Raw genomic sequence first — 19,701 nt, 5'->3', positions numbered from 1 at the left:
TATTTCGTTGTGTAAATGCTTTTATAAATCTCATAAAAATATGTAGACTATTTAAATATTCAGTAAACTTGCGTTTTTTTTTTCTACCAACTGAGAATTCGTTACGAAAGACACTTTTATTTGTGCACACAAAGGCAAATGTTATCCTTTCGAATCTTCTCCTCTGTGTGTCTGTAAAACCGTGTTTTTTTTAAAATATTAAACTTTCCCAGCGTTATTTTGTTGTGTAAATGCTTTTATAAATCTCTTAAAAATATGTAGACTATTTAAATGTTGAGTAAACTTGCGTTTTTTTGTCTGCCAACTGAGAATTTGTTAGGAAAGACACTTTTATTTATGCACACAAAGGCAAATGTGATCCTTTCGAATCTTCTCCTCTATGTGTCTGCAAAACCGTGTTTTTTTTATATTAAACTTTCCCAGCGTTATTTCGTTGTGTAAATGCTTTTATAACTCTTATAAAAATATGTAGACTATTTAAACAGGAAGAAAACTTGAAGAAATGAAAATAAATTGCTGCTGCTGCTGCTGCATTTTTTTTCCCGCATCACTCGGCTCGGGCATGCAAATCTAGTTAATTGATCTGGCAGGTCGGGCTTCAATACCAGCGGGCTGTGTCGGTTTGGGCTGGAATTTTTTAGGCCCGATCTAACCTCTACGGGCTTGCTTTGAATGTTAAGTAGCTCTCTCTACAGGTAAACATGAGAATAACAATACAAATGAGGACACCAAATCCATCGCATCACCGGAATTGCGCAGGAAGATTTTTGAACGTACTCATATATTTTAAAATGCGCTGAATCGATTCAGCGTGTTGCCCGCATTGAATCGAATCGTCCCTGCCCGGCATCGGGATGCATCGCCGCATCGATTATTGTTGACACCCTTAATAATAATACGACTTTTTTTCTCGTAGCAATAGAGTACTACTTTAATTTCGTAGCCATTTAATTTATTTTTTTTGGGGGGGGGGGGTATTCCCTCTACGATGCGCACAAGAAAATCGATGCAGCGCATGAAATAAAATTAAGCAGAAACGTACCGTCAATAGGACTACTGTCTGTCAGCGCCTCAGTGATGTGTCAGCGTGACACCCCGTTTTGAGCGTTCGATATGGCAACGTGACGCTCCTATTGGTGCGCTTGATACAGCAACGCGACACTCCTATTGGTGTGCTCGATACGGAAACGCAACGGTCCCATTGGTGGAGAAAAGTGAGCTTGACTCCTGTGCTGATTTACTGAAACAAAATTCCTCTGCCAATCTTTGCAAGCGCTACAGTAGGGCTGCAGCTATCGATTATTTTAGTAGTCGATTAATCGATAAACTAGTTTGTCGAATAATCGTGTAATCAGATAAGTAGCATGAAAAATTAAAATACCTCAGCCGAGCCTCAAACGGTATTAAAAAATTTAAATAAGGCTCTATGTAAGACAAAAGAACAATTGGCTAACTTACATTGCAAAAGTCAGCTAGCTTAAATGCTATAAAACGTTAACTTTTTTTTTTTTTTTTACAAGGCTCTTAGCAAATGGTTCAGGCACATATTCCCACAAATAACGGCTAAATATACCCATAAACTAAATTACGAATGCATAAAAAATAAAACATTAGCGCAAACAAAAACTTAGCTTATGTTGGTCTTAACATGGAGTAGCTGGATTCAGCCATGTGAAATGAGGCAGACTAGAGGGCAGTGTATCCACTCAAATAAATAAAACTGATTGCAAACACTTTCAAAATAAACCATGACAACGCCAAAATAATTAACGAATACTCGAAGCAGCAAAATTTAATTTGAATCTTTTTTTAATCGAATAATCGAGTTACTCGATTAATCATTGCAGCACTACGCTGCGGTATTAATTATTATCCGTTATCTATAAATATCTATTTACACTGAAAACAAAGGGAATTTAACTAGTTTTAAGGAGGTGTGTTTTTGCAGTGTGGCTGCTCAGACACAGAGAATAGGAATCTTGAGTGTCCTTATTGTCTGAACAGTTTTAATGTTTGAGTTTGATACTGTATACTAGGGCTGCAGCTATCGAATATTTTAGTAATCGAGTAATCGACTGAAAATTCTATCGATTAATCGAGTAATCGGATAAAACAAATATATTTTTAGGTGAAGAGCAATTATAGATATACATGAGAAAAGCAGACATTTTATCATTTTCAGTCAATCAATGTCTTTATTTTTGATGTATATTGTTGAAAACAGCCAACAATTGCATCTCAGATGTAACTAGAATTAAAAAAAAAGACTAATTCACTGCTTTCACTCAAAAAACCTTTAGATCTTATTTTAAAAAAGTGTATATACTGTACATATATATATATATATATATATATATATATATATATATATATATATATATATATATATATATATATATATATATATATATATATATACACCTAAAAATGCCATAACACACATCACTTAAAAGTTAGGATTTTTTCCCACGTTTTTCATTTGAATTTCTATTTGTGTCAAGCCATTTTTAAGTTCTAGTTAAGTTTTAAGTTAGTCTAAACTGTAAGTCCTGATAGGATTTTGAGTTTTTGCAGTGTTCAAAATAAATGTATGATACAGGCTGTCTTGGAGCACATTAGGGACTAGTGCTACTTAGTGTTTTATCCAGCAATGACTACTGAGCTAAAATTGATAGTTAGCATGATTGAATTTTTTTTTGACACCCTCATCACTCCACAACGCTATGTTATGTTAAAGCCTGTATGTAAGACACGTTAGCCACGCATCGAAAGTGGTCTTAATTAATTGAAACCTAGCCCTCCGCAGGGCTAACGTAAGGTGAGCTAGTAGTGACAGTAGCGTTAATCTTATATATTAGCGCTTAGCGCTCTTTATTAGCGCTTAGCGCTCTACTGCTTTAAGATGGCGGCTGTTTGCTAACGCTGCCCAGACGCGGCCTAGTCTGTCATTTAGCATCTAGTTCAACATACATGTGATCTCTATGAGACTCATCAGAAGCTACCTGCAACTAATGTAGCATGTGCGGGCTAGTATTTAGCAACGTCGGCGTCGTTTGTAGCGGTTGTCGGCTGCAGTAAGTTTTTTTTTTTTTTGGCTTCTTCCTCTACGCACGTGACATCAGCGCGTTGTCCCGCATTAAAAGTAGTCCGAGCAAAACGTGATGCTTAGAGCTGTCAAAATAAACGATTACTCGAGGTGAATAAAATTACTCGGATCAGTTTTTAAACTCGAGTTACTCGAGTTGCTCGAGTATTCGTTTCAGCTCTACTGTATACTGTACTGCCATTGTGGTTGTTCATTATGTTTTTATTAACTTACCCATGCCAAAACTGGACCTTACCCAGGCCAAAGCAGGGCTCTTCCTATGTTCAAAGCAAGACTCTCACATATAACATAGTACACATCTCATGAACGAGATTTTACTTTTTCATTTTAAGTAGGCCAAATCAATTAAAAGTAAACTAATGAAAAATACTGCTGTAATTTAATTCTTTAAATGAGCAATGTAACTTTCTCTGATCCAAGGTTTTGAACAGGCGTGATACTGGTGTGTGGCTACCCAGTACACATCTGATGTTGCTCACCATGGTCCGCAGTGTGCTCAGGGAGCTTGTGTGTCTGCTCAGACACATGAAAAACTAGAAGGAACACTGGGGAGGCCCTAATACTCCATCGTAGCATCGTATCAACGTGCATCATTAAGTTTTTTTCACGTACTTCACTCCAGTGATACGTGACATTTATTTATCTACTCTGCTGGTGCTCACTCTAATGCAATGGTCTCCAAACTATTCCACATAAGGCCGCAGTGGGCGCAGGATTTCATTCCAACAAAACAAGACGACACCTTTGCACCAATCTGGTGTCTAACAAGTGTAATCAGTTGGTTGCAGTCAGATGCTGCTTGTTTTAGCAGAAACTTCATTGGTTAAACTGTCTGTACTCGATCCGTTGGAACAAAAACCAGGACCCACAGTGGCCCTTCAGGACCGTTTTGGAGACCCCTGCTCTAATGCTTAGAACAATATAGACATACCACAAAATGAGAAAGTAAGAATTGTTTTGAATCCTGTTAGAAAAGTGAAGTCACAGTGTTCTGAATGTGTTTACTTTCCATTCTTTTGCACTAGTTAATGCCATCAGCATTTGACCTCATTGTTTATTTGTGATTTATTATTGTTATTTGTTTATTTGTACTTTAATAAAGAATTTCAGTGTTCCAAAATGTTTTTGTGAAATAATAATGGTCAACAATAATTTAATTGCAAGATTAGTTAAAGAAAAAAAAAATGGTTAAAAAAAATTATTAGATTAGTTGACTAGTCGTAAAAAAAATTCTGCAGACCAATCGGGAGAAAAATAATCATTTGGGACAGCCCTATTATATTCTTCTTCAAAGTATAATAATAACAGTTCATATAATTAACTTTTTGCTGAGAATAAAAATACCATTGTTTAAAAAAAAAAAACATCGTAAGCAGTTACACACAATGTTACTCATTACTTGAGTATTCTTTTCTCAAATACAATGGTACCTCTACTTACGAACGTCTCTACATACAGAATTTTCAGGTTAAGACACACCTCAACAGGAAAATATTGCCTCTTGTTAAGAAAGGAATTTCAGGATAAAGGCAAAAATCAAGTATGCGTGGTACTCGTAACTCCCTGAGTTTACAGAATGTAACATATTTATAGGGGCTCTGCCATTGGCTATTGCCTAGCATTCCTGGCATCCAATTGGCTAAGGAGGTCTCTACTGTATGAGTATGTGTGTATGCTAGCGTCCTCTTCATTCTCCCCTCCGTTCCGACAGCTTTACATGAGTGTAAAGCTGTCTATTTTCTATTTTATTCTTGGTTTTTTACATTATGCACAACTCAGATATTATGTTCTTTACGCAATAATCTAATTGTAAAATGTATCCGTCACGTTTTGATGCATTTTTATGCATTATAAAAGATTTATGTCTGAATTTTAAGGTGGCTTGGGACGGATTAGGGCATCTACATCGAAAATGTGTCTCTACTTACAGAATTTTCAAGATAAGAAACAACTTCCAGAACCAATTAATTTCGTAAGTAGAGGTACCACTGTACTATACTATACTACATATTGGACTGAAGTGATTATGGATGTGATTATGGAATTGGAATTTGGATTATTTGTACTAGTTTCATGTTTTGGCACAGTTTTGCTGCACTTTTCATTAAACCTTCCTCTAAAAAAATATATGCTATTCAAGCAAATTGTTCTTTTTCGTGATTATTGGGATCAATAACTGATGCGTGGACCTGGGCCAGTGAACTTCAAATTTTACCTTATTGTCTACCCCTGTGTTGGAACAAAATCCTGTATCCACTGCGGCTCTAGTGCATCAAACCTGTGGGTAGATACTAATGGTCGCACATTCGACAGCTCCATCTGCAGGATATAGTGAAGTGAAACAGCAGTAGCGTGTGTGTGTGTGGCGAGGGTTTGGGGGGTGAATGTGTACATAGCTTGCACCAAAAGGGGTTTTCCTGCCCCAGCACCACTTCAGAATGAACTGATACAGATCACAAATTAAGTACACATTCATTAAAGTGCAGGCTCACACAAAATAATAATAATAAAAAAATTTTTTTTTAAAAACACCATTTTATTCAGTTAGTTACCATAATTTTCGAACTATAAAGCGCACCTGACTATAAGCCGCCACCTACCAAATTTGACACGAAAACGACATTTGTTCATAAAAAAGCTGCACTGGACTATAAGCTGCAGCTGTTCTCACTGTATTATGGGATATTTACACTAAAAGATATTAACTGGTAACACTTTATTTGACAGCGGCATCATAAGACTGTCATAAGACCAAATGAACAACCATGAATTGCTTCAAGAAGCTTCATTTGGCCATCACTGTCCCCTTGGGGGAGACTCTGCTGCCACCTGCTGTCAACACTGTTTTCGTCCAACATGCTTCCTACCATGCATTGCAGCGCTACAGATGTAAATGTCAAAATTCATGCTCTGTGCCAAAAATTTCTTTAGTTACTGTTCCAGTTGTTTCATTAATTGCTAGTTATGGTATTTGGTACAGTTTGACAGTGACGCCATAAGACAATTATAATTATGACATGACACTGTCATGAGCATTTATCATGCTTATTGCGGAAAACACTCAGTTTTGCTCTGAGACCCTCAATCTGGCGGCTGGCCAACTTTCAAAATTGTCCGATATGCATGTGTGATACATCAATGGAAAGCTTAAAATCTCAATTTTCTGGGGAAAGATAATTTTTGAACAGGAGGGCATTTAAAAAAAAAAATTAAACAGCAAAACCCTAACTGGAGGTGAGAGCACGTGAGAGCATAATTAAAGACGCCATGATTTTAACTCCATGTAGCATGTATCACTGAGTGTCAAGACACAGCTGTGAATGGCCACCGCTGGATTTTGGTGGGATTTTATGTGTGAAACATGGTAATATAATAAGGGTCGCAATGCAGGATTTATGGGTGAAACATGGTAATATAACAAGGGTCGCAATGCAGAAATGGAAGACATCAAGGAATGGTCAAGATTTTCATATATTTACCTCTTTATACACATTTTTTTCCCCCAATTTTTTTTTTTTTTTTTTTTGGATCGATTATTTATCATCTAAAATGTTGGGGGAAATGTGACAGTAACGAAAAAAATACAATTAAGCGATAGTTATGAGGTAGATATCTGTGACTTTTTTACAGACGCCAATTTTTTCATTGTGGCGCAATTTTTTTAAAAGTTTAAAATATGCGAGTCAATAATTTTTTTAAAGTCTTTTTTTTTAAACTTAATATTAGACATCAAATAATGATTCTAAGCTAAAAATGACAGACATTTCAAATAATAAATACGATTACTTACCTTCTTTTTATGGCTGGGTTGAAACAAAAACGGTTGCGCAACATCTGTAAACTGGGGTTTCCAGGGTAAAACGGTTAAAAACAGTTCAGAGGCTTATTGCGCCATGAATCTGCTATGGCAGCATATAGACATATTGTTCTATCAAACACAACAGTTCTTTTGGCTTCTAATACAGCAGTTTATTTTAAAGAGGAGTGCAAGAGCAGAAACTGCTTTTTCAGCCTTGTCTGTGTTTTCCGCCATATAACAGATGTCATTTAGTGTCATCTGGCAAATTATCTCACTTTTGAATGGATGTTAAAGATCCGAGCTGGACATACTGGACTGTCTCAGGAAATTAGAATACACACTATTCTAATTTTTTGAGACAGTCCTGTAAGGTCCAGTAAATGCAGTTAGTGACATAATGACACTTCATGACATCTGTGATAAGCATTCAATAATGCCCATGATAGTGTCATGTCATATTTATGACGTTCTTATAACACCACTGTCAAATAAAGTGTTACGAAATACCATAGCTAGCAATTAAAAAACAACTGGAACAGTAACTGAAGAAATAATTAGCACAGAACATGAACTGTGATATTTACATCTGTAGCGCTGCAGCGCATGCTAGGAAGCATGTTGGACAACAAGTGTTGACAGTAGGTGGCAGCAGAGGTTGATTGTCACATATTAACATAAATAAATCAACAAATAAGCCGCAGAGGACTACAAGCTGCAGGATTCAAAATGAGGGGAAAAAGTAGCGGCTTATAGTCCGAAAATTACGGTATTTAGAGCTGGGCCTTATGCAAGTGAAGTTACAGTTGCAGAAAATCAACAACAAATTATTCTTCAGCTGGATCCCACACAAAGAGCCTGTAGGTCACTGAGCATTCTAAATGATTAACTTCATTAATGTGCCACAGAACGGCATCAATGATGGTAAAGAGCAAAAGTGAAATGTCCAGTAAAACTATTGGCTGCTCGGTACATACAATAGGAGCATTACAACTAATTACGACCACTAATTACTTTGACCAAGCAGACGCTTGGCACATTATATATTACAATATGGTAGTACACTCCACAAAACATCCAGAAAATACATGGTTGATTCCAGAAGTTTCTATAAAACCCTAGAAGGTGACAGTATCCCTTTTCAAAAACCCTTCCCTAACCATTCTGCTTCTGTTAAAGGGATCATAGTTTTTGTTATTTTAATATAAAAATGGTCAACTTCTCTTCCCACTTGTCTGACCATATTACAACGTTACTTGAATCACAGCTTATATAGATCAAATTTCATGATTATCACAACGAGCATACAGTGGATTAGAATAAACCCATTTTCAGTCTGGTGTGTAAAGTTGTAATAATCAATCAGTAGACTTTGGAGCATCCACTGCAACTCGCAACATATGTCATCTGCTAATCAAGTCAAGTTTATTTATATAGCCCTTACTCAGTCAGTAAAGTGTCTCATAAGACTTCACTGACCTACCACACAAGTGAAGCCAACAAAGTCACACAACAAACATCTTTTCTAGAGTTGCGGCTTTCCATTATTTAAGTAATCAATTAGCGTCATTTTCAATTTTAGCCGCTACTTTTTTCCTTCATTTTGAATCCTACAGCGAATAGTCCAGTGCAGCTTATTTGTTGATTTTTTGGGGTTCATAGGTAACACTTTTTTTGACAGTGGCATCACAAGACTGCTATAAGACGGTCATAATTGTGACATTACACTATCATTGGCATTAATGACATTATGAATTATGTCACTAACTTCATTTATGTTCAGCTCGGATCTTTACATCCATTCAAAACTGAGATAATTTGCCAGATGACACAAAATGAAATTAAATTATGAAATTAATTAAATTAAGTTACACCAAGTTAGATCACTTATGGCAAATTCACTGTTGCCACTAGAGGGCAGTGTATCCACCCAAATAGGGCTGCAACTAACAATTATGTTCATAATCAATTAATCGGACGATTAATTAAAGGATTAATCGGATAAATGTCACTTTTTTCTCAATTACCTTCACAATTTACCTTGAAGTTGTTTAAAGCATGTTGTAAATAACAATGAAGACAAAATGGATGACTATTTCAATCAAAAATAATATTTTATTACAGCTTCCTGAACTGTGGTCGACAACTGTATCGATTATCAAATTCGTTGGCAAATAATTTATTAATCGATTTAATCAATTAACTCATTTGCTCCCAAAAATGTATAAATACGTTCTATTTTTAATTGTTTATGTGTCCCAAAGATGTATTTATACGTCTTTTACATTGTTTCTTTTATTTATTTATTTTTTTACAAGACACATCTCTGGGTTCTGATTCAATTTAGCTCCAAAGTGCAAAGCTGAAAATCCATTTTAAAGCAATAAAACTGGCCACTGGAGGGCAGTAGCGCATTTGATAAGACTCGCAACCTGATTCAGTGGCAACGAACGGCCGGGCCGCCGGCGGAAGACGACCGAATGGACGTCACGGAGGCGGTCGACCAAGCAGAACAACCTAGAGGACGCCCGGGATGCCAGGCGATGGACGACTGAGCAGAACGACCGGGACCACCAGTGCAGCGGATGATGCCGTTGAGTCCGTGCTGCTCACCGAGCAGACCCCGCAGAGAGGGAGCGATGAGGGAAAAGTTTACCCTGCTGTCGCGGCCACAAGAGCGTCATCTCTCAGTTAGTTATGTGTAAATAAATTGTTACTTTCCTATCAAAAGCTCTATTCGTCTAGTTGTTTATGTTATTTTGTAATAGGAAAACATTAATGTTTTTGGGGTATAACTAAAGCAAAAAATAGCTGTTTTAAAGTTATGTTTGAAATGTATGCTTTCACAAAAAGCTCAATTTCTCAGTTTTTTCATCAGAAATCGGAAAATTGCTCTAACTAAGCTATTGTCTAATGCTAATTTCTAAAGAATGGAAAAAGATATGAACTTACTTTTTTTCCTGCTAAAAGAAGAGAGTCTATCTTTCTTTCGGTGGGTTCCATGTTTATATAGCAGTAGAACAGAATTTTTTGTGGGCCTTGCAAAATCATTCAAAATCCAGTAAAACGGCCAGGAGCGAAGGGGGTTGCACCGGTGAAAATGGCTGGGAGTGAATGAGTTAATTGTTGCAGCCTTATTAAAGAAGCTAGTTTAGACATTAGGATGTCCGAAAATTGGCAAAAATGTGAATTGTTTTCCAAAGTAAAAGCAGAATTTTGTTCATGTCCTACTTTGACTTAGCAAAAATATAATAAAGAAATCAAATAATATTTACAACTGAGAGGTTCAAATGTATGTTATAATTTTAAGAATTTAGATTAAGTTAAGATTATTTAAATTTAAGGAGACGAAGGTCCAAGACGTATCAAAATAGTTGTCGATTAATCGATTAATTGTTGCTGCTTTACACCCAAATCAATAAAATTAAATGCAAACACTTTCAAAACAAACCATTACAACGCCATTCTAATTAAACGAATCCTCGAAGCAGCAAAATTTGATTTGAAGCTTTTTTTTTTAATCGAATTACCCGATTTAATCGATTAATCGTTGCAGCACTAATCTTTTCATTAAAATGGTTTTCATTGTAATTATTAAGGGATGACACTGGGGTTTCATTTTGACTAAGATATTAAAGTCGAGCTTTTTCTCATGTTCATTTAGCTATTTTGCTGGTCACTTTTTTTCTTGACTTCGATAAATAATTCTGCATACTCTGATGCCAATGGCTGCTTGATTTCTTTGTTGTGACCTTGATAGCCCTGCTAAGCAATCCAACATATGCTGGTTTCTGTGCCAGCAAAACAGCAACAACACAACAAATCCAGTACGACTATGAACCCAATTCCAAAACCATGTCATTATAAATCGTGATTAAAAAGAAAACATCATCAATGCATTCAAAAGGATCATGACCAATTTGGAGCCAACTGTATTGACACTTGCCTTGTGGACTGATTACCTGCAGAAACACACCCCCAGTTGACCTTTGCTTCACATTACATTTAAAAGTGGCTATTGGCAAAGGTAGCAAACGACATTTGAGGTCGTTGCATAGAACAAAAACGCAATACAGCACTATATGCTCAGACATGATGCCTATGTAGGAAAAACAGCTTTTTGTGTTTTATGGCTAAAGTTACTTGTTTTCTTTTGTCTCCGCTGCGTACTAAGTCTGCTGATATGACCAACGCATAGCTGGGAGGCTGAGAAAATATATAAATATACAGACATCATCCCCTGTGACTGAGAAACGAGCGAGCAGGTTCTGCAGGGCCAACGTCAGCCATGTTGCTCGCTTGATTTACTCTCGATTGTTTAGACACACATAAGTAGCAGCCAGATAAAAAGGGTTGACGCGGTGACAGGGCTAAGGGACACTACAAAGGAGGCAGGACATAAATACTGCAGGGAGAAAGAAAGCAGCAGACGGGGTAATGTCCCAGGCTGTCTACTGCTGCTGCTGCTGCTGCTGCTGCTGCTGTTGCTGCCCACGGCCCCTCCCCCGCCAGCCGCCACACCAACCGACTGCGCGAGGACGCCTCTTGCCAAAACGAGCGCACAGTGTTTTTGTTTTGGGCGGTTTACCCGCAGCTTGACACGCTAGCCTAGCGCCAGGTGCGCGTTCGCCTCTGTCTTACCGTTCTTATTTTTCACCAGTGGGTGCGGAAGAGGACTGCAGTGAGTGTTCTCGCCTTCCGCTGACCGTCCACAGACGCCGTTTCGAATTCACGGGAACGCGCAGCTACTGCACGGCCATCACCACGGAAAGTTAAGAGAACGCTACCAATTGTGGCGTTTCCGTCCATGCCTTTCAAACTAAAATAGTAAAGCGTCTCGTACAACACGATGTAGTGATGTAAGGCGAATATATGTGTATGTGTACTTTTAGAAGCAAATTTGGAATTCGGACCGATTGGTTTAATTTTAGCATTAACAAAATTCAAGATGAACCAACGTCGTAAGGTTCACCCAAACTTTGACTGCCTTTTATTTTTCTTTACAGACTCTGTTCCGGTCGTATTATCGTAACTTTACTATTTTCCCTGTCTCTCCCCACCCTGGTCGAGCTCTGCCAAATAGTGCAACCCAGAAGAAAAGCGTGTCGCATAACGCTTTTCTTCTTGCTTAATTGTGTTCCAGACCTTCAGTTGAATGTGAGGCGAGGAGGAAAGTGGTGGGCAGGCTGGCAAACACATTGATAATCCAGTAATAATATTTGTGCAAGTGTGTCTGTGTGTTTTGGGTTTGGTTAGGTTGGGTTTGTTTTTTGTTATACCTGTGCTTTTAATTTGATATTAATCTGTTCTAGGCTGCCTCAACAATATGAATGTTTGTAAAAGTTTGTCTTAGTTTTCAATTACAGCGATAGCACTTTTTAGTACTATGTAATAATGACATAATTAGATAAAACGTTTTATAAACAAAAAACATTTTTTCACTTTTCTTTAGTTCACTGGACATTGTGCTTCTCCCTCTGTTGTGCCTGCTTTGCCCACTTCAGCTCAGTATAGTACAAACCAAGGGTGTACACTGTACAGTATGTTTGCATAGGGACGGTAAGGACATAACACATTTGATTGGCTGATGACTTGACCCAACTTCACCCCACCACACAGACACACACTCACACAGCCCTGACAGATTCAGCAACATGCCACCTCCTCTGCCACCTTCGCAGAGAAGGAACATTAGAAGTTTTTTTTCCACCAGCAGCAGCCGCTGTAAGTAATGTAAAAATATGTCATTGTTGTGGAGGTGGGGGAAACCTACTAATTTTGCTAATAAAAGTCGACCTGCATGAGCGTTAGCATAACATTAAACTGTGTGATCTGTAGGGATGGGAATTGATAGGATTTTTACGATTCCGATTCCATTATCGATATTGATTAACGATTCGATTCTTTATCGATTCTAATTTGGGGAAAAAGAAGAACAAACATTTTGATTGGCATTGAGTTTGTTTAATCAGAAGTCACAACCTTAAAAACTCACAACAAGGTCAAAAGAGGCCCAAAGCCTCAATATTAACCGTGGCAATAAGTGGCAAATGCACAAGAATGTAACATTTTACTGAAACATTTTTCTAATAGAAATAAAAAAATATTGGTATATATTGGCATATAGGTTGTTGGTCTGCCGTTAGCAATATGTGTTAAACTTGCAGGGGTCCCCAAACTTTTTCCAGTGCGGGTCGCATAACTTTTCCCTTCTCTGATGAGGGGCCGGGGTCAGTTTGTAACAGAAAAAGTGTGACGATTGCAGGAGTGCCTAAATGTAAAAAATTTTTGTTTTTCAGAATGCCACAATCAAATAACACTTTCTGGATATTTCACGGAACAAAAGTAAATAAAATAAAAATAATAATATAACAATAATTAATAAAAATAACACTATTAATCAAATAGATAATGACCAAATAACCCTCTCTGAGTTCTTCACAGAAAAAGGCCAGAAAATAATTAACACTATTGAGAAAAAAAAACAAAATTCAAAATGCTCTCTGGTATTGTTCAGGGGGCTGGACCAAATGTCGGGGCCCGCGGGCCGTAGTTTGGGGACCCCTGTTAAAGTATTATTTACCAGTATATTGAAATGCATGCCTTTTAGTTTTTATGGTGCTTTCACGCTCAAGTGGGGGCGCGCTTGCGCTTCCTCACGCGAAGAAGAACGCGCTCACGTGAAGAAGAAGAAATGCCGCATCCAAGCGAGTTAGTTCTTTGTTAATGCTTGTAAAATATCTACAGAGGCAACGCCTGTATGTATCAGCTTTTGTGTTGTTGTTGTGTGTTTCCACTCGCGATCGGACACTTAATTCCAGTTGTGTAGTGGTTTGAACGATGTGCTAATGCTAGCGAACGCATGCTAACTGCTTTGTTATTACTGAATTAGTAATAATAATAATAATAATACCTCAAACTTATATAGCGCTTTTTTGGACACTCAAAGACGCTTTACATAACATAACACAAAGACAGAATTAAGAATTAAGAGGTGGGAAAAGCTAGTTTGAACAGGTGGGTTTTTAGGAGTGATTTGATTGAATTAGCCGCTAATCATCGCTGATTTACGTTGATGCAAACCTGTTTGTTATTGGGGACGAAATTGATTTGTTTCATTTCTATTTTTAGTTTCACTCTTCAAGTGATGGTTGAATAAAGTCAGCAAATTATACCAACGTCTTCTGTATCGTAATTTCGGAGTTTGGCTAGCTGTATAACTGTCTCTGTGAGGACAGTGCAGTCTATTCCCTCCCGATGCAGTTATCTCCACTTTCCCTCCCGATGCAGTTATCTCCACCTTGCAATGATTGTAAGTCGTTTTGTTGTAATTTTTCCTCGTGAAGTGAAGTAACACTTTCGAGCGTTTGAACCTACGTGCTGTCATTGTTATGTTTACGGCTGCAATGCTCGTGCTAAACCATCGTAACCTTTCATTTCACCCTCTTTCCTGGTGAAGTGTAGCCAAACTTTGGAGCGGGTGGTGCTTGGCGCCATGCTAGTTTGATGCATCTTGACAACAAGACAGTCACGACGCAATATGCGTCTTCAGGACTCGTTAAGGCTTTTTCATTGTGATGTCGAGGCCTCGAAACACTAGGAACCGGTTCCGAATTGGAATCGGATTTCGATTCCCATCCCTAGTGATCTGTGAACAGAGCTACTGCAGTCAGGCCAGCCTCCACAAGGAACAACAAAGTCAAGCTAGACGACCATCATTTGAATCATTGCAGGGGTTGTGTCGGATCCTGCCGGAACAAGTTTGGTACCTCTTGTTTTGGCCTCCCTGTGTTCCGAAACTTATTTGGGCAGATCCGGCACCTCAAGACAGGGGGATTAAATTTGCAAAAGAAGGGGGTTATGTTATTTACTGTAATATCTCATTTTTATTTTATGTTTTACAAGTTGGACCTGTTGAGAAACTAATTGCTGACTGTGTACTCTAAGTCCCACCTGTGGGTTTGTGGGCAATTGCCCATGCTGTGCAGTGTATAGCCTAAATAATTGTAAATTGTTGTCATAAACTTTATACCATGGTCATATTATCTGAAACTGAGGCTTGTAAGTCCCACAGAATGGTAAGTGGGCATTTGCATGTTGTTTTCAGCACCATTTTGTGCGTATGTTCAGGGACCTGTGCCCGTCTTGTCATCCCTTCGCTATCATATTTACTTGGCGTTCCGGCACCTTATGATTTACAAATTAAGCACTGGATCATTGTTTGCATTATGTGCATTACAGTAATGCAACGCAGTGGCTTCAGAGTGCAAGTCCCTTTATTTTTAAAAAAAAATTGACAGCTATCCAAGAATGGGTCCACTTCAGGGGGACACTGACATGAACATGAACTGACATGAAAAAAAATAATGTGTGAAATAAAATCACACATCAGAATTTCATGAGAGTACTTTGGTTCGAGTCTTGGGGTAGTCTAGGATGCCTCAGATGTAGCTCGGTCCTTGGATATCTCAGATTTTTTTCTATTATTTTTTTTCCCAAATCACTTTCACATTGCAATACTTTAATTTGAGTATAGGGGTGCTCCAGTCTCCCCCAAAAGAGGACCCATTCTTGGATAGCTACCCGTTTTTTAATAAAGGGACTTGCACTTCAAAATGTTTCTTTAGTAGTTTTTAAAAACAAAGCTGAAATGACCATTGTATCACCTCAACCTATCCACATGAAAGTTAGTATTAGTGAATACAGATTTATTTTGCATTGATCATTTAGCCTATCGATTAATAAGGTTCATATTTGTGAGAAATGTAGCCCTGACCCCGTTCAATAATCTGTTTGGTCATATTAATGTCCCGTCCCCAGCAAAACATGCACATGCAGGTTATGCTGTTATATCGTCCCTGCCTGAGACCAAACCTTATTATTTCATAATCCAATAATAATATTTGTGCTCGTGTGTCTGTGTGTTTTGGTTTTGGTTAGGTTAGGTATGGTTTTTGTAATACATGTGCTTTTAATTTGCTATGAATCTGTTCTAGGCTGCCTTAACAATATGAATGTAAAGTTTTTTTGGTTTTAATAACAGTGATAGCACTTATTAGCACTTTATAATAATGACATAATTTGATAAAATGTTTTAAAAACAAACAACCTTTTCGCTTGTTTTTCTTTAGTTCATTTGACATTGTGCTGCTCCGTCTGGTGTGCCTGCCATGCCCACTTGAGGTCAGTATAGTACAAACACAGTTTTATGAGGACAACCTCAGCTCCGTATTAACCCACACCATTGGTTATTCCTCACAGAAGATGAAGAATCCACAATAACGCTGTGATTATAACCTGGCAACATGTGTTGCTCCACTATTTGTGTTCAAATATTTGTCGCTCTTTTTGCTTAAAGAGGCTTGTATAAAACCGTGTCACAGGGGTGCTGGAAGTCACTCACAGCAGGGGGTGCTGAGGATCTTATTTGGGATGTCCATCCAAAATCAGCCGTTCCAGTCCAAATTTGTCATCCTCTCCTTCTCCACACAAGGCATGCACAATGGAACTCCACACGCTTGCTGGATAGTTTACGTACTACTACTAGGCTACTACAAAGAAAGCGTTCTTTTTCATCTACAGTGTGTGTTGGAGTTTTTGTATTGGAAAGAAAGGCACCAGTGTATTATAATGCAAATCCCCACGGCTAGACGGCGCATTGACACACAAACACATTCGAAAATTAAAAGGTCCAATAAGCCTCGGTTTAACGCCCCACTTTTCACAACGCTCAAATAAGGTGCACACGAATATCCAACAGCGTGCTGCACGGCGGCAGCTCAACAGCGACAACAAACAATAATATGGCTAGAATGCAAACTATTTGAAGTTCTTCTTTCTTTTTGTCGCTGGGCACACTTATAATCAATGTTCCCTCTAATTTTTCATGTGTCTGAGCAAACACAAATCTCCCTGAGCACACTGCGGCCCACGGTGAGCAACATCAGATGTGTACCGTATTTTTTTGGACAATAAGTCGCACCAGCCAAAAAATGCGCAATGAAAAGGTAAAAACATATATGTCACACCGGCGTATAAGTTGCATTTTTGGTGGACATTTATTTGGTATAATCCACCACCAAGAAAAGACATGTCATTTTGAAAGGCAAAATACAATAGAGAACAACAGGCTGAATAAGTGTACGGTATGATAACATTACATGACTCATAAACAACGAACTGAGAACATGCCTGGCATGTCAATGTAACATAGCTATTTAGAGTTATTCAGATAACATGAAAATGAAAATAACATGCTAACTAGCAACAATGATATAATAATGTATGAATAAGTTCACATATAAGTCGCTCCAGAAAATAAGACGCACCCTCTGCCAAACTATGAAAAAAACTGCGATTTATAGTCCAAAAAATCCAGTACATAGCGGCCACACACCAGTATCACGTCTTTTCACGCCTATTAGCATATCTACTGCCCGTAAATTATCTAGTAGTACGAGCATTTAATGATTAATATCCATAATTAAAATATCTTAATAAATGTCACTAGAATACACACCAATCTGACTTAAATTGTACCTTATTTTTCACGTCTTAATAGGGAATGGGACGTACTACGTCATTGTTTGGACGCGCCTCCATGCTGGCAATATGATTCACTTCCGGGTCGGCAGACTCAATGCGGATTGTAACGTGTGGTCGTGCTAAGCTAACTCTTTCTGTGTTTTAGAAAGAAATTATGGGTGTGTATTGTTGTTTTACCAGGTGCAACAGCTTCTCCTACGACTAAAAAAATGGCGAGGAAAACTGGACTCACTTTTCACCGTTTTCCTGCATGGAGGACCAAATATCAGATCATGAAGGCACGACGGATGGCTGGGGCGCAGCGGTTCATTGGAAAAGCATTTCTCTTGATCATATTTCTGCTGGAATGAGAGTGTATTCCCCTCATCTCTACTCTTGTAAGTTGAACGATTTATCCGTTTTGGTTTCAATACGTTTTTTTTTTTTTGGTTTTTTTTTTACTGTTGTGTAAATCTGCCTCGGTAGCAATGCTAACCTTCTCCTCCTCCTCACTTACCTGTTGTGTTACTAGGAAAACCTGCATATGAAATGCTGACAACACATCCCGATTGGTCACCATATCTCTTCTTGGGTTATTCTGAGGTCAAGCGCACCACATCGGAGCGTTATGAGAGGTTGGAAAGGCGAAGAGTGCACGCTGAAACTTCAGTTTGCTCTGCTCTTACAAACACGATCCCGAGTGTTGTTGTGAAAAGTCAATAAAATATGAATACCAAAACATGACTTGAACAACTTCTTGACAAACTGTAACTGCTTGTTGTTTACTTCAGGTCTTCATAATAAACAGGTGTAATAATTACAAAGTCAGGTGACTTAATTTTGTTATTATATTTGGAATATGCATTGACAATTTTTGGACAGTGTTGTAGACAAGAACTGGGACTGATAAGTTGCAATAGATTTATTTCAAGTAATGCAATTTCTCCAATACGATATTTGAATTGACAGTTTAAAATCTTTAAATTAGTGCAAACAAGGCCCACCCTCTGACGGTGGCAGCAAATATTATATAATTATAAGTAATACACAAATACAAGATCACAATAAACGTGTCTTTGTCAAAGCAGTTTAAAACACTATTTACTGGCCTTGGGTAAATTGCCAGACAGGATAAATATGTGCTTTAAAGTTCTTGCATTTCCATTTTAAGTATTGCAAGTACTAGTCTCCAACACAGTATTTGAACTGACAGTTTAAAATCCTTTTAGTACAAAATGGCCCACACTCTGGCAGGGGGCAGCAAATATTATAATACATAATACATTATAAAAATCTATATATTATATAAATACAAGATCACAACAAAACCTGTATTTTTTCAAAGCAGTTAAAAAACATCCAGTGGCCTTAGGTAAATAAAGGTGTATAAATATGTACTTTACAGTTCTTGCATTTCTATTTTAGGTATTGCAACTTTTCCAACACTATTTGAATTGACAGTCTAAAGTCTCCATAAGTGCAAATAAGAATATTATAATTTAAAAATAATAATAGAATATATAAATTCAACATTACAATGAAACGTGTCTTTGTCAAAGTGGTTTAAAAAAAATAATAATAATAATAATACGTCACTGGCCATAGTTAAATAGCCAGGCAGAATAAATATGTGCATTAAAGTTCTTGCATTTTCACAAGTTAAAAGCCCGCAGTTCATCGACGAGAAGGGCAGACCCAGATGGCGTCTGCTGCAGGGGCTTGTTTGAGTCCGACACAGGACAAATGGAACCACTCCATTGAACAAATTTTCTTTGTCAAATGATCCAAGAAGAGAGATGGTGACCAATCGGGATGTGTTGTCAGCAGGTTTACCTAGGAACACAACAGGTAGGTGAGTCGTAGTAGGCGAGCATTGCTACCGAGGCAGATTTACACAACGGTGTAAAAAAACAAAAACGTATTGAAACCAAAAGTGGATAAAGCGTTCAACTTACAAGAGTAGAGATGACACGAACACACTCTCATTCCAGCAGAAATATGATCATAAATGCTTTTCCGACGAACCGCTGCAATCCAGCCATCCGTCGTACCTTCGTGATCTGATATTTGGTCCTCCATGCAGGAAAACGGTGAAAAGTGAGTCCATTTTTCCTAACCCCTTTTTTTGTCGTAGGAGACGCTGTTGCACCCGGTAACGCAACAATAAGCACCCATATTTTCTTTCTAAAACACCGAAAGAGTTAGCTTAGCACTACCACACGTTACAATCCGCATTGACTCTGCCGGCCCGGAAGTGAATCATATTGCCAGCATG

The 19,701-nt window shown here is 37.9% G+C and overlaps 1 protein-coding gene and 1 long non-coding RNA gene across 2 annotated transcripts in view; one reads left to right on the top strand and one right to left on the bottom strand.

Annotated features, from left to right (window-relative positions):
• Positions 1 to 11,685, bottom strand: part of LOC130905523 (spindlin-Z) — a 43,274-nt gene extending 31,589 nt beyond the window's left edge. Inside the window, exon 1 of the mRNA XM_057819023.1 lies at positions 11,544 to 11,685. The gene's annotated coding sequence lies outside the window, so the exon portion shown is untranslated. The remainder of the gene's footprint in view (positions 1 to 11,543) is intronic.
• A 1,935-nt stretch (positions 11,686 to 13,620) lies between these two features.
• Positions 13,621 to 19,330, top strand: LOC130905727 (uncharacterized). Its single transcript, XR_009061149.1, has 4 exons — positions 13,621 to 13,660; positions 16,034 to 16,085; positions 17,628 to 17,824; positions 17,959 to 19,330. It is a non-coding gene; the product is annotated as an uncharacterized LOC130905727 (long non-coding RNA).
• The last annotated feature ends 371 nt before the right edge of the window (positions 19,331 to 19,701 follow it).

This window comes from Corythoichthys intestinalis, chromosome 17 (genome assembly GCF_030265065.1).
Source record: "Corythoichthys intestinalis isolate RoL2023-P3 chromosome 17, ASM3026506v1, whole genome shotgun sequence".
Taxonomy (NCBI): domain Eukaryota; kingdom Metazoa; phylum Chordata; class Actinopteri; order Syngnathiformes; family Syngnathidae; genus Corythoichthys; species Corythoichthys intestinalis.
This window is presented reverse-complemented; position numbering and strand designations above follow the sequence as displayed.